Source organism: Balaenoptera acutorostrata, chromosome 7, assembly GCF_949987535.1.
Source record: "Balaenoptera acutorostrata chromosome 7, mBalAcu1.1, whole genome shotgun sequence".
NCBI classification, from domain to species: domain Eukaryota; kingdom Metazoa; phylum Chordata; class Mammalia; order Artiodactyla; family Balaenopteridae; genus Balaenoptera; species Balaenoptera acutorostrata.
Window position 1 is genome coordinate 104624363 of NC_080070.1, and position 21722 is coordinate 104646084.

Below are 21722 nucleotides of genomic sequence, written 5' to 3' on the forward strand. Positions count from 1 at the left end.
TCTGAAAATTTTTTCTTGGATATCATAGTCTAACTCCCAGAAAGTATAAGCAACTTGGCTGTGGTCACACAGCTAGATTAGGACCCGGATGTCCTGCCTCCATCTCTGAGGGCTCTTTCCTCTTCCCTGCATCCTTCAATGCTTTCCAAAAACACTTTCCTGCATTTTCCTCCTTTAAACCTACATGAAGATGCAGGCAGGGTTTCCTTTGTTTATTATTAGTCTAGTTGTTGATTAGTTGTTGATTAAAAATGGAGAGAGACATTTCAATGCAATTTTTTTAAAGGCATTTCTGGTATCTGCTCAGTGGAATGTAAAAAGTTTACTACAGAAAATAAAAAGGAGTACATTCCTATATCAAGGAATAGTAGGACTTTTTGAGGTTCAGTGACTAGGGGAATAAAATGTGTGTGCTTGAAAGTACACTAAACAATTAGGTTCAGAAAATACTTTTCCAAATACTCTTTGGATCTAAAACAAGAAATCGGTTTATCCTGGTACAGACACATCTGACAGAGCTAATGTTACTGGGCTTCAAGAAACTGCCCAGGAGGACTTCCCTGGTGGCGCAGTGGTTAAGAATCCACCTGCTAATGCAGGGGACACGGGATCGAGCCCTGGTCCGGGAAGATCCCACATGCCGAGGAGCAACTAAGCCTGTGCACCACAACTACTGAGCCTGAGCTCTAGAGCCCATGAGCCACAACTACTGAAGCCTGTGCGCCTAGAGCCCGTGCTCCGTAACAAGAGAAGCCACCGCAATGAGAAGCCCACGCACCGCAATGAAGAGTAGCCCCCGCTCACCACAACTAGAGAAAGCCCGTGCACAGCAACGAAGACCCAATGCAGCCAAAAATAAATAAATAAATGGATAAATAAATTTTAAAAAAAGCAACTGCCCAGAGACAGGACTGAGAGCACGGAAACAAGACTGAAGATATGTTGTGACAGCAACTGACCATTCAGAAGCTTTACAATCCGAAGAAAAATGAGCTTGAGAAGAAACATGGGACAGCAACAAATCATCACCCTACACGGCAAGCCCTCCGATTTCTATGAAAGATGAAAATTCTGTCATTTGAAAAGGCAGGAAAAAACAAACATTCTAGAAAAAAAAATAAAGAAGAAAAAAAAACAAAAAAATAAACATTCTAACAATGAAACTTCTTAAGATTTTCTTTTTGTGACAAACTGAGAGGAAAGTAGCACCTAAGTTATTTTAAAAAGATCACAATTTCAGAAGTCCTGTGGCTTGGAACAACAAAACCCTAGCTTTAAGTTTTTGCTTAACACTTTGTAAAATGATTTCAAGTACATACTTTTATTTTTTTAGGACATACTTTTCAAAAGTAGGATGAATATATATTGGGCTGCACCCCGCAGGCCTGCAAGGCCTGCACTTGCCCAGCGTTAAGACTGAAGGAAGAGGGACTTCCCTGGTAGTCCAGTGGTTAGAACTCCACACTTCCACTGCTGGGGGCCCGGGTTTAATCCCTGGTCAGGGAACTAAGATCCGGCAAGCCACGCCACAGTGGCCAAAAAAAAAAAGACCAAAGAAAGAGTCCCAAGTCAGCAACAGAGACATCAATGGTTTAATGGATGGGGAGCTTACAGGTCTGAAACAAGGTCCTGGAGTGACACCCCACCGTGTACCCGGTGGGCAGGACTCGGTGGCAGGCTCTACTCCCTGGGGAAGGGGAGATTCCCAGTTATAGGGGAATTGACATCAGATGGGCTCACTGGTTACCAGGGAAACCAGCAGAGAGGCACGCCCCTTACCGCCCCTTTGATAAGAACAATCACCAGCTGGAGCCGGGGGCAAGTAGGAAGGTCCGTCATATGAGTAGGTGTAGGTGAAGCAGGCCCTGGTCAGGCAGGGGGTGTACAGAGAGCAAGAGGACAGCCCTCTTGAGTGGCCTGACCATACGATATGCCGTTTCCTGCTGCTACCTAGAGCTGTTGTGATTAATTAAATTGAAAAACAAAATAAAATTAAACAGAGGCAGTACCTAGATCAAAATATCTCTGTGCTATGAACAAAAGAAGAGAGATTAAAATATTTAGTGCATGAAAATGAAAAATGAGGTTGGAGTCTACCTATGCTCTAGTTTTGATATATCTGTTTTTCTTTTGCCAAGCTCAGTAGACATTTGTTGTTTTGGTGCATATGTGTAGGTTGGATATCCGTTAAGGGGAGAGTCTATTGGATATTTGTTGTTGCTGTTGTGTTTACCCAGCTCTACTCTGTAGTAATAGTTCCCTGATTTTGCCTTGGGGAACCACCCCCTACACCATACTCTGAGTCCACATGCTTCAGGTGAACCTGAATCCACTCTGGCTCCTGGGAAGAAGTACGTGACCCAGGGTAAGCTGATCAGCAAGCCTATGTCTCCTGACAACAGTAATTGGTTCAGAGAAGAACACATGAATCAAATCAGACCAATCAGGGCATAAAAGATTCAATTCCAAGAAACTGAGTTTATTGGTGGGTGACCTGGACCTATTTTTTCTCATTGGATGTGAATAAGAATAGAGCTACTCCTGTAATACATTCCGGGCGGGGAATGCAAAATGTTACAACCTTATGGAGGAGAATTCAGCAATATCTAAAGAGACTGACAACAGAACGCAACTCATAACCTGCGATTTTTTCCCCCTATAAAAGGTGTTATTGGGACAATTAGTGACATCTGAGTTATTATATCAAGTTTAATGTCTTGTTTTTTATCACTGTGTTTTGATAACTATACTGTGGTTGATAGTCTTGTTTCTAGATAATACACACTGACATATTGAGAGATAGAGTCATCACATCTGCAACTCATTACCTATGGTTCCAAAAAATTACATTATACACATATACACGCAGATAGTATATGTATAAAGTAAGGGACAAGAAAAAGAATGATAAAACAAATGGGGTAAAAAGTTAACTAGGGAACCTGGTTAAGGGGTGTGGTAATAATAAGAAATATATTTGGTCTTTGTCATAGTTCCTGGCTCTGAGCTCCTAAAACCCTTGCCATTCCCTGAGTGATAGGAGGGTCTGATCATTCATAAGGAGGCCCTCTCACGTACACCCGAGTTTATGCTAATGAGGTGACTTGGGGTGGGCCCCAAGATAACCTCTGGATGGAGCTGGTCACCAGAAAGGCAAAGTGATTAGAAGGCTGGAAATTTCAGCCATACTCACCAACCTCTGGGAAGGTGGGGAGGATGGAGATTAAGCTCTATAAAAACTCCTGAACAGGGGCTTCCCTGGTGGCGCAGTGGTTGGGAGTCTGCCTGCCAATGCAGGGGACACGGGTTCGAGCCCTGGTCTGGGAAGATCCCACATGCCACGGAGCAGCTGGGCCCGTGAGCCACAATTGCTGAGCCTGCGCGTCTGGAGCCTGTGCTCCGCAACAAGAGAGGCCGCGACAGTGAGAGGCCCGCGCGCCGCGATGAAGAGTGGCCCCCACTTGCCACAACTAGAGAAAGCCCTCGCACAGAAACGAAGACCCAACACAGCCAAAAATAAATAAATAAATAATTTTAAAAAACAAAACAAAATTCTTTAAAAAAAAAAAAACAAAAAAACCTCCTGAACAACAAGATTTGCTCAGCTTCCTAGTTGGTGAAAGCTTCCTCACTGGGAGGTGGTGCACCCCAGTTCCATGGGGACAGAAACTCCTCTCCTCAGGACCCTTCCAGACCTTGCCCTATATACCTCTTCATCTGGCTGTAAATTTGTATTCTTTATAATAAACTGGTCAATGGAAATAAATACTTCTCTGAGTTCTGTGAGTCACTCTAGCAAGGTAATTGAACTTGAGGAAGGGGTTGTGAGAACCTCCCATTTATAGCCAGTTGGTCAGAAGCACAGGTGACAACCTGCAATTTCTACTGGCATCTGAAAAGGCGAGGGTGGGGAGGAAGGGGGCGCAGTCTTATAGGACTGAGCCCTTAACCTGTGGGATCCGGCGGTATCTCCAGGCAGTGTCAGGATTGAGTTAAATTATAGGACACCCAGCTGGCGTTGCAGAATTGCTTAACGTGTGGAAAAAACTACCACACACTTGGTGTCAGAGGTGGAGTGTGTGAGTGGAAGAGTGAAGGACACACAAAGGAAGTGAGTTTTCCTTTACAGACGGGCACACAGAAATCCTCTATGCTATTCTCGTAACACTTCTATAATTCTGTCAAAATAAAGTTTACTTGAGGAAGAGCAGGAGAGGGAGGAGGAAAAAGAAGAAGGTGGCTGTTGGCAGCCATTTAAAACCACACTGGGAAAGGCGGTCTCAGAATGGAACAGACCCAGAAGCAGCAGAGCAAGAAGTGGATCGGGGTGACTTTTATTGGAACCCTGTGTTAAGATTTAAATTAGTGAATCTGCTCTACCTCTGTCCTTTTCAGCTTGCATGAGTCAAAAGATTCCTTTTCACAAGACTTGCTTGTGAAAAATATAATTCACCAGATTCCAGAAGCTACTACATTTCTTTTGCTTTCTTTGATTCTTTTTTTTTTCAGTTGTTTGTTTTCATTCCTAAATGAACACTGAAACTACACACCAGAGTTCTAAGAAGCTACACACTTTGCTGAAAAAAAAAAAGAAGAAAAGGAGGACAAGGACAAAAATTACTTACTGAAACACAACCATCAAGAATTACATGGACAGGACTTCCCTGGTTGTCCAGTGGTTAAAACTCGGTGCTTCCACTGCAGGGGGCACAGGTTCAAGCCCTGGTGCCCCTGGTTGGGGAAGTTCCACATGCCATGCAGTGCAGCTGAAAAAAAAAAAAAGAAGAAGAATTATATGGACAACTCAACAACAAAAAACAACCTGATTTAAAAATGAATAAAGGACTTGAATAGGTATTTATCCAAAAAAGACATACAAGTGGCCAACAGGTATATGAAAAGATGCTCAACATCGCTAATGATTAGTGAAATGCACATAAAACCACAATGAGATATCACCTCACACCTATTAGGATGGCTACTATTAAAATGACAACAACAACAACAGAAAATAACAAGTGCTGGTGAGCATGTGGAGAAATTGGAATTCTTGTGCACTGGTGGTGAGAATGTAAAATGGTGCAGCCACTGTGGAAAATAGTATGGCAGTTCCTCAAAAAATTAAACATAGAATTACCGTATGATCCAGTATATACCCAAAATAAATGAACCAGCATCTCAAAGAGATATTTATACATTCATGTTCACAGAAGCATTATTTGCAATAGCCAAAAGATGAAAGTAACCCAAGTGTCCACTGATGGATGAATGGTTAAAGAAAATGTGGTATACACATACAATGAACTATTATTCAACCTTAAAAAGGAAGGAAATTCTGGGGCTTCCCTGGTGGCACAGTGGTTAAGAATCCGCCTGCCAATGCAGGGGACATGGGTTCGAGCCCTGGTCCGGGAAGATCCCATATGCCGCAGAGCAACTAAGCCCGTTCGCCACAACTAATGAGCCTGCGCTCTAGAGCCCGCGTGCTACAACTACTGAAGCCTGTGTGCCTAGAGCCCGTGCTCCGCAACAAGAGAAGCCACCGCAATGAGAAGCCCACGCACCGCAACGAAGAGTAGCCCCCGCTCGCTGCAACTAGAGAAAGCCCACGCGCAGCAACGAAGACCCAACACAGCCCAAAATAAGTAACTAAATACATAATAATTAAAAAAAAAAAAGAGGAAATTCTGACACCTGCTACAACATGGATGAACCTTGAGGACATTATGCTGAGTGAAATAAACCCATCACAAAAGGACAAACACTGTGTGATTCCACTTACATTAGGTTCCTAGAGGAGTCATTCACAGAAAGTGAAATACAGAAAGTTAAATGGTGGGTGCCAGGGGCTGGAGGGGAGGGGAGAATGGGGAGTTAGTGTTTAATAGGTACAGGTTTCAGTTTTGCATGATGAAAAGTGTTCTAAGGATGGATGGTAGTAATGGTAGCACCACAAAGTCAGTAAACTTTTTTAAAAAATAAATTTATTTATCTATTTTTGGCTGAGTTGGGTCTTCGTTGCTGTGTGTGGGCTTTCTCTAGTTGCAGTGAGCGGGGGCTACTCTTTGTTGTGGTGCGTGGGCTTCTCATTGTAGTGGCTTCTCTTATTGCAGAGCACAGGCTCTAGGCGCACAGGCTTCAGTAGTTGTGGCACACGGGCTCAGTAGTTGTGGCTCGCGGGCTCTAGAGCACAGGCTCAGTAGTTGTGGTGCATGGGCTTAGTTGCTCCACGGCAGGTGGGAATCTTCCCAGACCAGGGATCGAACCCATCTCCCCTGCATTGGCAGGCAGATTCTTAACCACTGCACCACCAGGGAAGTCAGTAAACTTAATGACACTGAACTGTACATCTAAAAATGGTTAAGGTGGTAAACGTCATATCATGTGTATTTTACCATTTAAAAAAAAAACATAGTTACAAGGACAAAGAACTTGCTGCCAGACAGACTGAACAACTTTTATAGTTTGGCCAGAGAACAGCTAGAGTGAAAAAATAGAACACCCAAAGGAAGTAAAGATTTATAAATCCTGAGGAAAAATAAAATTTATTGTAAAACTCTAAGGTAAATTTATGTAGAAAATGTAGCAGAAAATCAGGAAAATGAAGTATTGCAGTGGGGAGGGGAGGGAAAGGATAAATTAGGAGTTTGGGATTAACATATACACACTACTATTTATAAAATAAACAACAAGGACCTACTGTACAGCACAGGGAGCTATACTCAGTATTTTGTAGTAACCTGTAAGGGAAAAGAATCTGAAATGGAATATATATATATATATATATATATATATATATATATATATATATATATCTGAATCAGCTGTACACCTGAAACTAACACAGCATTGTAAATCAACTATACTTCAATAAAAACAAAAACAAAAAAAAGTATTACTAAATCTGCATCACTAGACATGGGCCCCCTCTGCTATTCTAGAAATTCTGAGAAAGATTACCTTCCCCTGACATACTCTTCCAACCTTCTCATTGATGCCTTAAATTTCAGTCTTGGAGGTTTATAACTTTGGCTTAAAGCCTTTCCCTCTGTCCTAACCATGATGCTAAGTTCAGAACTACAGTACAAAAGCCTAGTCAACATTTTCCACCAGTTCTTCAAACCAACGTATCCAAAAGTATTATCTTATCCTCCTCAGAATTCGCTCCTTCAGACCTTACCAGTTCTGCCAGTAGCTCCCCTATTCCCTCCAAACCCCACAGTAATTTTCCCTCCTCCACCTCCCTTGCCCTAACAGGCACTTGGCCGTCTGGTCCTGGCATTTCCCTTCCCTGCCATTTCCATCTCTTCTGCTCATCCCCATTGTCACGACCGTTTGTCTCAGCATCCCTAGATTGCTGTAACAGAATCCAAATGGGCTCAGCCCCTCCCTGTCCCATAGTGGGAAGACTAAACACAGCCTACAGCAGCAGGAAAGCAGGACAGAAGGAAGAAAGGAAGAGAGGGAGGGAAACAATATTGGAAATTTTTCAATAACTTGAAAATAAAATCAAAGGATGCATCATGAGAAAAATATAAAAGCTACCTTGCTTAACAAATGCCATTCCTCAAACACAATCCTTGTACACATATATTTCACACTTTTCCCCCCAATTTTCAGAAGACAGTCATGGATACTTCCTAGTAGTCTAGTCAGGTGCTAGTCTATGAATCACTGTAATTAAAGAAATCCTGTAAGAATCAATCTGAATATAATAACATAACGTATTGAGTCTGAGATACTTTTTATCAAAAAATGTTCTCCAAGAATTACCAGCCTTTTAGAGGCCAGGGTGTCTTAAGAGGTCATAATACAAAGATTATTGTTTAATAATAATTTTACAGGTTCTGATTTAAATGTGCTCTCTGTATCACTGGATCCTTAGGTAAAACTTGAGGGAAAGGGAGTCTCAGCTCAGTATAAGAAAGACATCAACAACAATAGTATCAGGAGTTCCCTGGTGGCCTAGCGGTTAGGATTCTGGGCTTTCACTGCCGTGACCCAGGTTCAATCCCTGGTCAGGGAACTGAGATCCTGCAAGCCGCGCGGTGCGGCCAAAAAATAAAATAAAATAATAAAATACGAAAAAAAAAAAAAAGCACCCCCAAAACAACAACAATAGTGTCTACAACAGAACGGGCAGAATCAGAGGAAAGTAAGCTGGGAGGGGGGGATGGGTATTTGTTGGGAAATTGTAGGACCGACTTAAACATGCATTAGTGGAGAAAAGTAAAGGAACTCCTTGATCAATGGTTTCTCAAACTAGCCAATCATCAGAATCACTTGAAGAGCATGTTACAGTTCAGATTCCTTGGCCTCACTCATAGAAATTCTAATTTAGCAGGTTTGAGATGGAGCCCTGGCACATATATTTTTACAGAAATCCTCAGAAGACTCTAACACAAAGCCAGCTTTGGGATCCACTACCCTATGTTGTTTTCTCAAACTGGAGAAACCATGATCTCCCCCAAATACGTCCATAGATTGCATCCCTCATCCTGGGATCTGCAGACCTCATTTTAAGAAATATTTCACCTAATCACCCTGCATTTGTGATTTTATTTTGGCAGAATTATTTTATTCAGCTATAGAGCTAAACCTGTATGTTTTTCCAGCCTAACACTCTTAGCTTTATTCTGTACAGCTGTATATATAGCTGGCCAAGCTGTGCGGCATGTGGGATCTCAGGTCCGCGACCAGATATTGAACCTGTGCCCCCTGCAGTGGAAGCGTAGAGCCTTAACCACTGCCCTGCCAGGGAAGTCCCAACACAGCTGTATTCTTCATAGTGAACATATTCACTATATTTGTAACCCAAGCTCATAGTTGGAGAAACCAGTTTGAGAAACGTTGTATTAGAAATTGTCTAAAGACCCTGAGATTTAACAATGTGGTAACTGGAGTTTCTGATTTGGGCTCAATTATTTCCTAAAGAAAGTTCTTAGAGGGGGGGAAAAAAAATGAGGACTGTGCGTGGGAGTACAGGTGGGGGGCAGGGAAGGGAGCAGGTAACATATTAGTCCTTGAGGACAGAATCTGTGGCTTTTAAAAGCCCTTTCGCCAGGGCCTGGAGCAGGATCTGGCATAGTAGGCAGTCAACAGATACTTAGGAAGGAAGGAAGGGAGGGAGGGAGGGAGGGAGATTATGTTTGTCATAACCAGATCCTTTGCCTGTATTTGTGGCTTAGCAAGCCATATAAAAAAACCTATAAAAGCCATTTTTGAGATAATCAAGGAAATTTGAATAGGGTTTGAGTATTGCATGTTATTAATTTATTGAAAATCTTATTAATATTAGTTTATTTTTTTTAGATGCTACTAATTTACTATGACTTTTGCTAGATGCAATCATGGCATAGTGATTTATTAGCGACGTAAAAGGTCCTTTCCAGTGAGAGATGTATACTGAAGAATTTATGAGTGAAATTTCAGGATGTCTCAAGCAATAGATGAAACAAAATTCACAAATTGTTGCTAATTGTTGAAGATGAGTGGTTTGTATTCAGGGGTTTGTTACAGCATACGTTGTGTTAGTCGTTCTATGTCCCTGTATGTAACAAAAGGTAAACAGCCTCTTTCCTGAGAGAAACCGGTCTTCTTGTCCTAAGGCATGTGTATGTAATGAATTAACTTTGCTCCTACATAACCAGATCAAAGCATTTCTGTGTGGTCCCTGTGGTTCCTCCTCAACGACTGAGAACATTTTAGAGAGAAGTAAAACCCGTAATCCAGAGGGGACGCCCCGTTAGGAAACAGGAAGGCACAGTCAGGGCTTACCTAATCTTTCTTTGCCTCAGCTCATGCACGTGTGAAATGGGGACAAAAATACCCACCTTATAAGTGGCTGAGATGAACTGCCTGCCCTTCTTGTTGTCCTGGACAATTGACTGTGCACTGTCTGAACGTGGTGGCTTCTGCCCAAGGCCAAAGCAGGGGATGAGGGAAGAGGAAGCATTGGAAGCAATGGCTGTGGGCACACGCCTCTGGACACAGCCCACAAGGACCTGCTTTCCTATCCTGACCCCATGACCCTTTAGCTGTGTGATTCTGGGCAATGACTTAACCTCTCTTAGCATCAACTACTTCTCCCGTGAAACAGAGATGGTATCACCCAACGTGCTGTTGGGAAGACTGAAGCATTGTAGGTAATGGGTCTGGTGGTCTGCATGGTATACAGCAGATGCTCAATAAGTTAGTGATACAGGCAGGAAAAGCCTCTCATGGCTGCTCTCCCACCATGGCCACTCAGACCTCACAGGATTCTTTGCACCTTGGATTTTAGAGGCTGATAACTGGTTTCTGTAAGGTGAGGTCAGGGCAGAGAAGACCCAGGGAAGGGTTGGTAGGCTGCTCAAAAGACACCTTCCATAAGGGCTGATGGTGGGGTTTTAGGTGAGGGAGATGAGAAGAAGAATGCTTGCAAGAGAGGCAAGGGGAATTTCTGGAGCAAATAGTGAGGGAAAGGAGGGCAGAGGTATGCTCCAAGGAACACATGGAGAACTGGCATTACCTGTGAATATGAACATCTCCTATAAATAGAGAAGAAAGTTAGATAGTGCTTATTATATGCCGATGATTATTCAAGGTGCTTTATGTATGTTAATTCACGCAAGCCTCTCAGCAACCTCTGAGGTGTGTACTATTACCATCTCCATTTTACATGTGCGTGAAATGAGACAAAGAGCAGTTAAGTAACTTGCTTAAGGTCCCCCAGCTGGTAAGTGGTGGGGCTGGGTCACACCAGGCAGGCTTATTTTAACGTCCTTCCACCAAACCATGAAACTGATTGTGATTGTGCACCCCTGTGTTGAGGATGTCACAAAAAGTCAGGGTTACCACATCTTGCTTGATCTTTCTTCCCCTGAAAATTGGGTCACCCTAACAGTCCCTGGTTTACTCAACCAGGGCACTTTCAGTCTCCAGCATCTTTTTTTTTTTTTTTCCTCTTCGCTTGTCCATTGTCTGTTCTCAGATGGGATGTCCTCTCCGTTCCCGTAGAGCAGTCAGGGTTCAATTAGAGAAAAAAACACCACCACTAGGAGTGATATATAACATTATAAGCACTAAATAATTTTGTGAGCTAAACAGCCTATGTACTGGGGCCTGAAGTCTCCAGGGCAGGTATTCCAGAAGTGAAGATGAAGATGGATATGAAGTGGGGGAGATCAAAGACAAACTGGAATGCACAAGCATGAAGCTGGAATCAAAGGACAGACTGGAACTCACATGTGTCTTTCAAAAAGCCTCCAAGTTCAAGGGAGTGGGTGTCCTATAGGAAAAGCCAGAGCCCTCCACTGTGGAATTAACCACACACCTGGCTCGGGAGTCAGACGCTGAAGGAGGCTCCCACGGGGATTGGAGGGGCAGTGAGCTCAGTGCTGCCCACACCACCAAGTTGAGCCAGGAGCTTGGGCTGCGACGGTGCCTCACACCCCAAACCAGTCTCCGGAGAAGGAATATGGCTACTGTTTCACTTCTGCCCTCCAAATTCCACCCCAGATGTCTCTTGCGGCCCATGCCAACCTGGAACTGTGCAGGGAAGGGAATTTGGGGAAGTGTTAGTTCCAGTTTAACTAAATTGCTACAATGAGGGTCACCCTACTTTTGCCAGGGAAGCCCAATCATTCTTTCTCTGGCTGTCAAGCTGAGGGGGAAAAAAAATATCTGCTGCCCAGGCAATTTCCTCTTTTTAACATTTACTTTACGTTTTGTTTTAGAGCAAAAGTGGAATTATTCCCTGCTGCCAGCCTCTGCTCTGAACCCCTGGGTGTGTCCTCTGCTTCTCTTCAGAACCACCGACACCCTCTGCCCTTGGGGCTCTTCTCTCCAGAAGTAGGTCGTTATCCTAATCAAGACAGTAACCAGTGGTTTGATGAGTTTGGGAAATGAAGCTAATTTTTTTAGGGTCTTAATTATATAATTGCTATGTTCCAAAAAATATATATATATATATATTTTTTAAGTCTCGGAAAGTGTCTTTTGAATATGCCATAATTATATGAAGTAACATAAACGACAGTGTAATATGATCTACCATACTGATTTCCAGGGTAGGTATAGGCACAGAGTTGCTTTTATTTAAATATTCTAACAATTAGAGGTAGCATAGCCTAGGTGAGTGGTTGTCACACTTTGGTCTGTGGCAGAATCCTCTGGAGGGCTGGTTAAAACTCTGCTGGTTCCCATCGCCAGAATTTCTGGTTCAAAAGGTCTGGGGTTGGCTTCCCTGGTGGTGCAGTGGTTAAGAATCCTCCTGCCAATGCAAGGGATGTGGGTTCGAGCCCTGGTCCAGGAAGATCACACATGCCGCGGAGCAACTAAGCCCGTGGGCCACAACTACTGGGCCTGCGCCCTAGAGCCCACGAGCCACAACTACTGAGCCTGTGTGCCACAACTACTGAAGCCCACGTGCCTAGAGCCGTGCTCTGCAACAAGAGAAGCCACTGCAATGAGAAGCCCTTGCACTGCAACAAAGAGTAGCCCCCACTCACTGCAGCTAGAGAAAGCCCGCATGCAGCAACAAAGGCTCAATGCAGCCAAAAAAAAAAAAAAAGTAGGTCTGGGGTAGGGCCCAGGAACTTGCAATTCTATTGAGTTTCCAGATAATGATGGTGCTGCTTGTCTAGGGGCCACACTTTCAGAACCACTGGTCTTGTGGTTAAGATCACAGGCTTCTAGGCCAAACATCATGGGTTGGACTCCCAATTCACCATCTGTTTGCTGTGTGACCTTGAGCAAATTACTCAATATCTCCATGCCTCAGTTTCTTTATCTGTGAAATGAGGATAATAATGACACTTACCTTTGGGGGTTATTGTGAGGTTTAAATAAATTAATCCACATAACGTATGGATACTTTATTTTTTTATTTTGTAATTTATTTATTTTTGGGTGTGTTGGGTCTTCATTGCTGCGTGCGAGCTTTCTCTAGTTGCGGCGAGTGGGGGCCACTCTTTGTTGCAGTGCGTGGACTTATTGCAGTGGCTTCTCTTGTGGAGCACGGGCTCTAGGCAAGCGGGCTTCAGCAGTTGTGGCTCGCTGGCTCTAGAGCGCAGGCTCAGTAGTTGCAGCACACAGGCTTACTTGCTCCGCGGCATGTGGGATCTTCCCGGACCAGGGCTTGAACCCATGTCCCCAGAATTGGCAGGCGGATTCTTAACCACTGTGCCACCAGGGAAGTCCGTATGGATACTTTATGCATCTATAAAATACTTTTATCCACATAAAATATGGATACAGCACACAGTAAATATCAAATGTTTGCCATTATTTTAATTCAGAATGTTTTGTGAGTCAGTGATTACATAGCAAATGCATATTATAAAATATTCCAGATCCACAGATCTTTTACACTCACAAAGGCTGAGACTAGAAAAAATGGAAGTTTTTAACTTAATTTCTAAGTAATCGGTTGTGGACTTCCCTGGCAGTCCAGTGGTTAAGACTCCGTGCTGCCAATGCAGGGGGCTCGGGTTTGATCCCTGGTCAGTGGAACTAAGATCCCACATGCCACGGGGCCAAAAGATTAAAAAAAAAAAAAAAAAGTAATCAGTTGTGAAATTGTCATGTCTCTTCCTATTTGTCCCTTAGTATTCTCTAATGATCACGGAGCTTGGAAATACCCAGCAAATGCATTAGGAAAAAAAGAGAAATATAGCAAATGCCAGCTCTTTTACAAAACGTTATCATTTAAGGGAAAAGGTAGCATTATGGCAAAGTTTGAGTTCAATTTCCTAGTTGACCACAGGATGGCAGCACTACACGGGATTTTGCAGAAGAGTAGTCTTGCTCAAAGTCGCCTCCCGCATACCCCCTGCACGAGGCTGCCCTCTTGGACTCTGAACTCCACTTCCAGGATCTCAGTCCCTTTCTTATCCTTGTTTAGGCTTTAGACCATCCGTGGACCGAGCCCCATTCCTGTTGGGGGCTCGAGGGTTAATTCACGGGTTAGAAAAACGGAGTTTCACTGCAAGACTAACCTGATTTGTAATTCGGAACAGCTCCCTGTGCGACTCTGAGCCTCAGTTCCCCCAGTGTAAACTAAGACAGTGGAATAGGGGCTCTCCGCGGTCATCAGCCCAGGGTTCCAAGTTCCGAATCAGGCTTGTAGGAGGTGTCCACAGCAGGCAAGTGGGTTCACAGTCCCCGGTGATTTCTGGCTGCAGGAATCCAGGACCCGCCACTGTGTGCCAGAGACCAGCACGACGCCCTCCGGAGCGTCCTGTTTAGGGCCTAAGAAATGTAAAACGTTGTGTGCTATATTAAAGCAAACCAGGATGTATCAGGCGATTCCGTGGAAAGTCATGCCAATTTTTAACGTAAAACGGATTACTTCAATGAGATTACATGCCTCAGAAGACTTTTTCAGGGACCGCCTGTCCACTCTCTTCTGCCTTTAGGGTTACCTCGGTGGAGCCTGTCGCTTTGAGCAAGTGTTCTTGTTTAACTGACGCCTAAAGGGTTTTGTTGAACTGAAACTTCTTTTGGAGAAGGATGCTCCGGCGCCCTCTGGTGACTTATCCCAAGTAATGCATCACTCGCCTTAAAACGCCTTGCTTTCAACTTCTTACACCAAATAATCCAGTTTTTGCCTTCTGAGTCCTATTACTTTTATTGCTAACTCTATGAACCACACCCCCGCCAAGTATGGTTATGAGATTCGTGTTGGAAATATAGACTCCAGGCGAGCTTAGAGCGGAAGCACGAATAAACTAACCTGGCAGGAGTGCCATGTCTTTGACGTTGGCTCATTTCATAGGAAAAGAACATGTCTTAGGAGAGACGGTTGTCAGTCCCAGCGGGGAGAGGGAGTGTCTGTGACGAGCCTCATATTTTCTGTGCTTACGGTCCAGGAAGCTGGCTCTCTGGAATCCCCCTGCCCTTTCCTCTACCTCCCATCTCCTTGGCTCATGCGGTATGACTTGGTGGCCACCCAGTTCCTCGCAGGCTGGCCCCTCATGGGACCCTGACTCTATCCTAGCGCTCCTGGCTAGTGAGGGGCCAGATCCTGATCCTTGTGCCTGGAAATGTTGCTAGAAATACCGTATTTCTCCAGGGACCAACTGCATCAGGTTCCCCTGGGATGCTGCTTACATCCAGACTCCTTGGGTCCAGCCCCGGACTTGCTGCATTAGAATCTCTGAAAGTAGAGATGAGAATTATGCATTTTAAACAAGATCCCTGGGTGACTGTTAGGGAAGCCAAGATTTAGAAATTGATTCATAGACGTGTGACTTCACAGACATGATGATGATCATGATACCCTCTGTCCACATAACAAGTGTCTGCGTTTCTGCTACCACTTCCCCACCCCACCGCCAATATGATTGTACACCTTCTTAGATATGAGCACCAGCCAGGGTGCACAAGCATGAACCTCCTGGCTTCCATCCCAGGAAGCACATCATAGAGTAAGTTTTCCACCTCTTTCCTGAACCCCCTTTTTCATCAATCAGGTTAGCGTTTCTGACCAAGACTCTTTGCTGAGCAACCTTAAATTATACCCCTAACATTAAAGTTAAAATGTCAAGGATTAAGAAGTCGATCCTCTATGTGGTACATATATACAATGGAATACTACTCAGCCATAAAAAAGAACAAAATAATGCCATTTGCAGCAACATGGATGGACCTAGAGATTATCATACTAAGTGAAGTAAGTCAGAAAGAGAAAGGCAAATAGCATATGATGTCACTTATATGTGTAATCTAAAATATGGCACAAATGAACCTATCTATGAAACAAAAACAGACTCACAGACATAGAGAACAGACTTGTGGTTGCCGAGGGGGAGGGGGAGAGGGAGCGGGATGGACTGGGAATTTGGGGTTAGTAGGTGCAAACTATTACATTTAGAATGGATAAACAACAAGGTCCTACTGTACAGCACAGGGAACTCTATTCAATATCCTGTAATGAACCGTAATGGAAAAGAATGTGAAAAAAAATACATATATATTCAGTTATATATATATATATAACTGAATCACTTTGCTGTACAGCAGAAATTAACACAACATTGTAAATCAACTATACTTCAATAAAATAAAGTTTAAAATAAATAAAAATAAATAAAAGCTACCTACCAAAACAGTTATGTGGTATTTTGGTAGCTTTGCTGAGGCACCTTTTGTCTATCTGTGTCTGTCTGTCTGTCTTTCTGTCTAGCGAGGGCATGGCATGCCATTGTGCACTTGACATTAACAGGAGTAACATGAAATTGAGCACCTGCTGTTTCTGTTAGACAGAAACTATGAGGTCCGGGGCCTGAAACCCACCCTAGGGTTCACGGACTCAGTGGTGGGAAGGACAGTGAAGTCCAATTTGCTGGCCAGGGCAGGAATCCCATCCCCTCACGCTCACTGAGGGGACATTGTCTTAGATGCCAACTTCTGCAGCTGTCTGCCCTTGGACCTATTTTCAGGTATACTTTCCACCCGAGTACCCAAGTCCTTCCTCACCCAGCAAGGCTCAGAAAAGAGGTGGTGAACAAAATAGCCTAGGAGGTCACAACACTGGTCACTAGTGTTACGAGTGCGGACACTCATCTCAGACTCTGAGCAGTGCTGTCCAACATGGTAGCACAAGCCACATGTGGTCACTGAGCACTTGAAATGTGGCTCATGCAGAATGTGCTGCAAGTGTGAAACACACACCAGACTCTGAACACATAGTAAGAATATAAAATATCTCCTTGATAGTTATAGATAGATAGACAGATGGATAGATAGATAGATGGCATGCTGAAATGATAATATTCTGGATATATTGGGTTAAATAAAATGTATTATGAAAATTAATTTTCCTTATTTGTCATTTTCAAATTTGGCTACAAGGCAATTTAAAATTATGTAACGTGGCTCGGATGCTACTGGTCTGGACCCATGGTATTTATCTGATGGTTTCCACTGTTTCTAACCTTTTGGAACTTAACCACTTCCCTAACATGACCTTTCTGGTTTCTCCTAGTTCTTTCCCTCCTGGACAGCCCTATCCTTTTGCCCATGGAGCTGTGTGACACATGACAGCTCTTGCTAAAAAGTCCTGCTGGAGTGCCCCAAGTTGCCCACTCCATTGCTACATGACTCTAGCTGTTAGAAGATTCTTTCTTATACATAAACCAAAATAGGCTTCCCTGAGACAGCTTTCTATGAGAATAAATGAGCCATGGTTAATAACCTGATAGCAATACATTTATGCCATTTATTTAGTCGATTCCCTATTGCTATTTAGTCTGTTTTCAGGTTTCTAAAATGTGTATTATGATAATCATCCTTATGTTTAAATCTTTATACACATGTTAAATAATTTCTTTTGGATAAATTCTTACTAATATAATCTTTTAAGCTTTTGACACCATTCTGTATTACATGAACAACATTGGGTTTTATAATTTTTAGGATCTTTGTAATTCTTTTTTCTTTTTTTTAGCACTTTTATTTATTTATTTATTTATTTTTGGCTGTGTTGGGTCTTCGTTTCTGTGTGAGGGCTTTTCTCTAGTTGCAGCAAGTGGGGGTCACTCTTCATCATGGTGCACGGGCCTCTTACTATCGCGGCCTCTCTTGTTACGCAGCACAGGCTCCAGACACGCAGGCTCAGTAGTTGTGGCTCACGGGCCTAGTTGCTCTGTGGCATGTGGGATCTTCCCAGACCAGGGCTCGAACCCGTGTCCCCTGCATTGGCAGGCAGATTCTCAATAACTGCGCCACCAGGGAAGCCCTAAAATGGTAATTTTGTTAAAAATTTTACATTAAAATGGTTTAAAATAAGTTTAAAATGGTAATTTATTGTTTTCTTTTGCTTTATTTAGTGTTAGTATATTTTAACTTTCTTTGTTTTTTTAGAACTTAATTTCATCTCAAGCTCCCTTTCTGTTGATGGTAGAAATTAAACAGAATTCAAATGCTATTTCCTATGTGCATGTTTTCTTCTAGAGAAAGATTTTGCATTTTCTACACAAATGTACCATATAATAACACGTTTTTTTATGCCTTTCATTTTCATATTTATTCTGTTTTTAAAAAAGAAAATCCTAGGCTGGCTTTTTAAAAATATTTAGTTGGCTGCACCTGATCTTAGTTGTGCATGAGGGATCTTCGTTGCCATGTGCAAGATCTTCAAGGGCCTGGGGATCTAGTTCCCCGACCAGGGATCGAACCCGAGGCCCCTGCATTGGGACTGTGGAGTCTTAACCACTGGACGGCCAGGGAAGTCCCTAGGCTGACTTTGTAAAAAGTCCTCCTTCACAAATGTCACTGATTACCTTAGTCTTGTAATAAACACAGGAATCCACTTTAAGCAGCAATTTAGTTTTTTTTTTTTCATTTCACCTTCTTTCCTTTATTTCCACTTGTCTTTTCTTCAGATGGAAGAGTAAGCAGTCAGATCCTGAGTGTCCCGGAACCCCCAGTGGACAAGTTTGCTCACCCCTGCATCTTGTGAGCTGGAAAGGTTGGGCATGAAGGCCCTGGGCCAGGCTGCAGAATCTCTCCACTAAGACCTGCTGGTGGAGGCAACAGGTAAGAAATGACTGAATTCTTCTTCTTGTAAGAAGTCCCAGCCTCTCCTCCTCAACCCCCCAGGTTCATTCCTTTCTTTTATCCCTCTATCTCAGTTTAACAATGCTTTACATATAACTGGCACTATATAAACACTTGTTGAATGAATGAATGAATAAATGTAAATATCAATGGGTGAATGCTAACCCTGGAAATATCTGGTTAGGCTTGTTAAAGCAACACCAAAGATTTTCATCTGTGTGAATGACTTACCATGAATGACCAGTGATAGGGTAGCACAAATACCATTGGGATATCATAAAATCATATATTGTTAGAGCTGGAAGGGGCCCTTGAGCTTTTCATGTCCCAAGGTGCCCAACTGATGAATACCATCAGAATTTAGCTGGCAGATGTATTTACTTAGCTTGTCTAGTCTTGCTGCTGATGTTGGTTTTCACCGTTGAATGAGTTACCAACATATAAATACTGGAAGACTTCATAAAAAGTGTTTTAAACTGGAAAGTCTGGCACTGCTAGGTCCGCAGCTACACACAACACCCCGGGCTGAGTCGCTGCTGTCCTATTTTAGCTGGGATGTTCTATTCATCGATGGAGCCCCCAGCTGTACACAGTGCACCTGACACACACACAGGACTTGTCCCGCCCTGGCAGAGGCTGCACTTGTGATGCCTAACCTAGCCCAATGCCAATGTAGATAAGGAAACTGAAGCCCACTGAATTTACCTCCCTAAACAGTTTGCTTGATTTTAGCCTCATCCCTGCACTATCTTCCATCTACTGCCAGAGTAAGCTCCGGAAAATACAAATTTGACTAGGTCCCACCCCTGCTTACAATACTTCGGTGGCTCTACTAGATCTAAAGATCCCAATCTTCTTATCATGGATTATGAGACCTTTCAGTGGAAAGCCTGCTTTGACAACTTTAACTCAGGCAACTCTGACTCACCGGCCACACCAGGTATCTTCATGTTCCTCTACTCTGCCATGTCCTCTTGTGCCTCAGGGTCTCCATATCCGTTGTTCCCTTTTCCTAGAAGGCTCCTCCCTATCTGTTTATGTGTCTGACAATTTATTCATATTCAGTACTTAGCACAGGCACCTGTGATTCTCCCCGGTGAATCCTTCCACCCTCACTTCATCGTCTCTGCCATGGGACACAGTTCACAGTCCTCTTTATAGATCCTGGAACAGTTTATTATGACTTCCTCACTACACTGTGTGCTCCTTGAGGAAAGGAACCACAAATCATTCATTTTTATCTTCATTATTTATCCCAGTGCTCAATAAATGTTGAATGAATGAATGACAGCCTTGCTCCAGGTGACTTTGTTAGTGACATAGCTGTGAGACGCTATGGTCTTCCCCTGATTTCCTGTAGGGTTATGACCAGGAGTCCTTTGCAAACGGAAGAGAGTGTAGGGACAAGCTTCACTCTTCCCATATTACCAGACTGTCTCAGGAACCTTAGTCTTCAGTGTTTGTTGATTTTATTCCTCCTCTTTCTTCTATACATATTGTATACCTCATCTTGGCTTCAGCTTCTCACTTAAAAAATTGACTCCCAAACATCCATTTGACTCCAGATAATTAACACAAGCTAATCATGGAAATTCTATACTCCTTGCCAGTGGGTTCATAAATGGTTTGTGGCCAAAACCTGGCCAGTGAGACGTGAGGAGAATCCTGCTGGATGGAAGATTGCTCTGAGACATTGTCTGCCATCCTAAAGAAAAGCCATGAGAACAGATGTCTCCTCCCTTTATCATCTGGACATTGTCATTTCAGAATTTGATGTATAGAAGTGCTAAAAATATCTTGCCATGAGCCTGAAAATGAAGCCTATATCAAGGATGACAGAAAGATGGGAAAAAACCTGGAATGAAGGTATCACTGAACAAATGGATTAACCAACCCTGATTCTTATTACCGAATGAGGGTATATTGTTTACTTGTTTTTTAAAAATTTTATTTATTTATTTATTTTTGGCTGCGTTGGGTCTTCATTACTATGCGCGGGCTTTCTCTAGTTGCAGCGAGTGGGGGCTACTCTTCATTGCGGTGCGTGGGCTTCTCATTGCGGTGGCTCCTCTTGTTGCGGAGCATGGGCTCTAGGTGCACGGGCTTCAGTAGTTGTGGCACGCAGGCTCAGCAGTTGTGGCTCAAGGGTTCTAGAGCACAGGCTCAATAGTTGTGGCTCACGGGCTTAGTTACTCCGTGGCACGTGGGATCTTCCCGGGCCAGGGCTTGAACCAGTGTTCCCTGCACTGGCAGGTGGATTCTTAACCACTGCGCCACCAGGGAAGTCCCTGACGGTATACTGTTAATTGCGACTTAGATAATAAACTTCCTTCCTGTTAAGCCAGTTTAAGTCTTGTTTCTATACTTTAATTTGGAACCAAAACATGTTACCTGATGTAGTTCTTCAGTTCCCACTATCATTCCTAAAATAACTACATATAATCCTCAACCTTCTAATCCCTTTTTTAGCCTGTGAATAGCTTAACTAGATAAGCTTTGGATGATCTAAAACTGAGCACCAAGGAGGAACCAAGATGGCGGAGTAGAAGGACGTGCTCTCACTCCCTCTTGCGAGAACACCAGAATCACAACTAGCTGCTGGACAATCATCGACAGGAAGACACTGGAACTCACCAAAAAAGATACCCCACATCCAAAGACAAAGGAGAAGCCACAATGAGACGGTAGGAGGGGCGCAATCACAGCAAAATCAAATCCCATAACTGGCGGGTGGGTGACTCACAAACTGGAGAACACTTATACCACAGAAGTCCACCCACTGGAGTGAAGGTTCTGAGCCACACGTCAGGCTTCCCAACCTGGGGGTCCGGCAACGGGAGGAGGAATTCCTAGAGAATCAGACTTTGAAGCCTAGTGGGATTTGATTGCAGGACTTCGACAGGACTGGGGGAAACAGAGACTCCACTCTTGGAGGGCACACACAAAGTAGTGTGTGCATCGGGACCCAGGGGAAGGAGCAGTGACCCCAGGGGAGACTGAACCAGACCTACCTGCTAGTGTTGGAGGGTCTTCTGCAGAGGTGGGTGGTGGCTGTGGCTCACCGTGGGGACAAGGAAACTGGCAGCAGAAGTTCTGGGAAGTACTCCTTGGTGTGAGTGAGCCCTCCCAGAGTGTGCCATTAGCCCCACCAAAGAGCCCAGGTAGGCTCCAGTGTTGGG

At 43.6% G+C, this 21722-nt stretch overlaps 1 long non-coding RNA gene across 1 annotated transcript in view; it reads right to left on the reverse strand.

The window, feature by feature from the left end:
- The window catches only part of LOC103013197 (uncharacterized), a 44603-nt gene extending 29586 nt beyond the window's left edge, over positions 1-15017 (reverse strand). The window contains exons 1-3 of the long non-coding RNA XR_451484.2: positions 13980-15017; positions 4626-4766; positions 960-1053 (exon numbers count right to left, since the gene is read on the reverse strand). This is a non-coding gene — a long non-coding RNA (uncharacterized LOC103013197). The remainder of the gene's footprint in view (positions 1-959; positions 1054-4625; positions 4767-13979) is intronic.
- Between the last annotated feature and the right edge of the window lie 6705 nt (positions 15018-21722).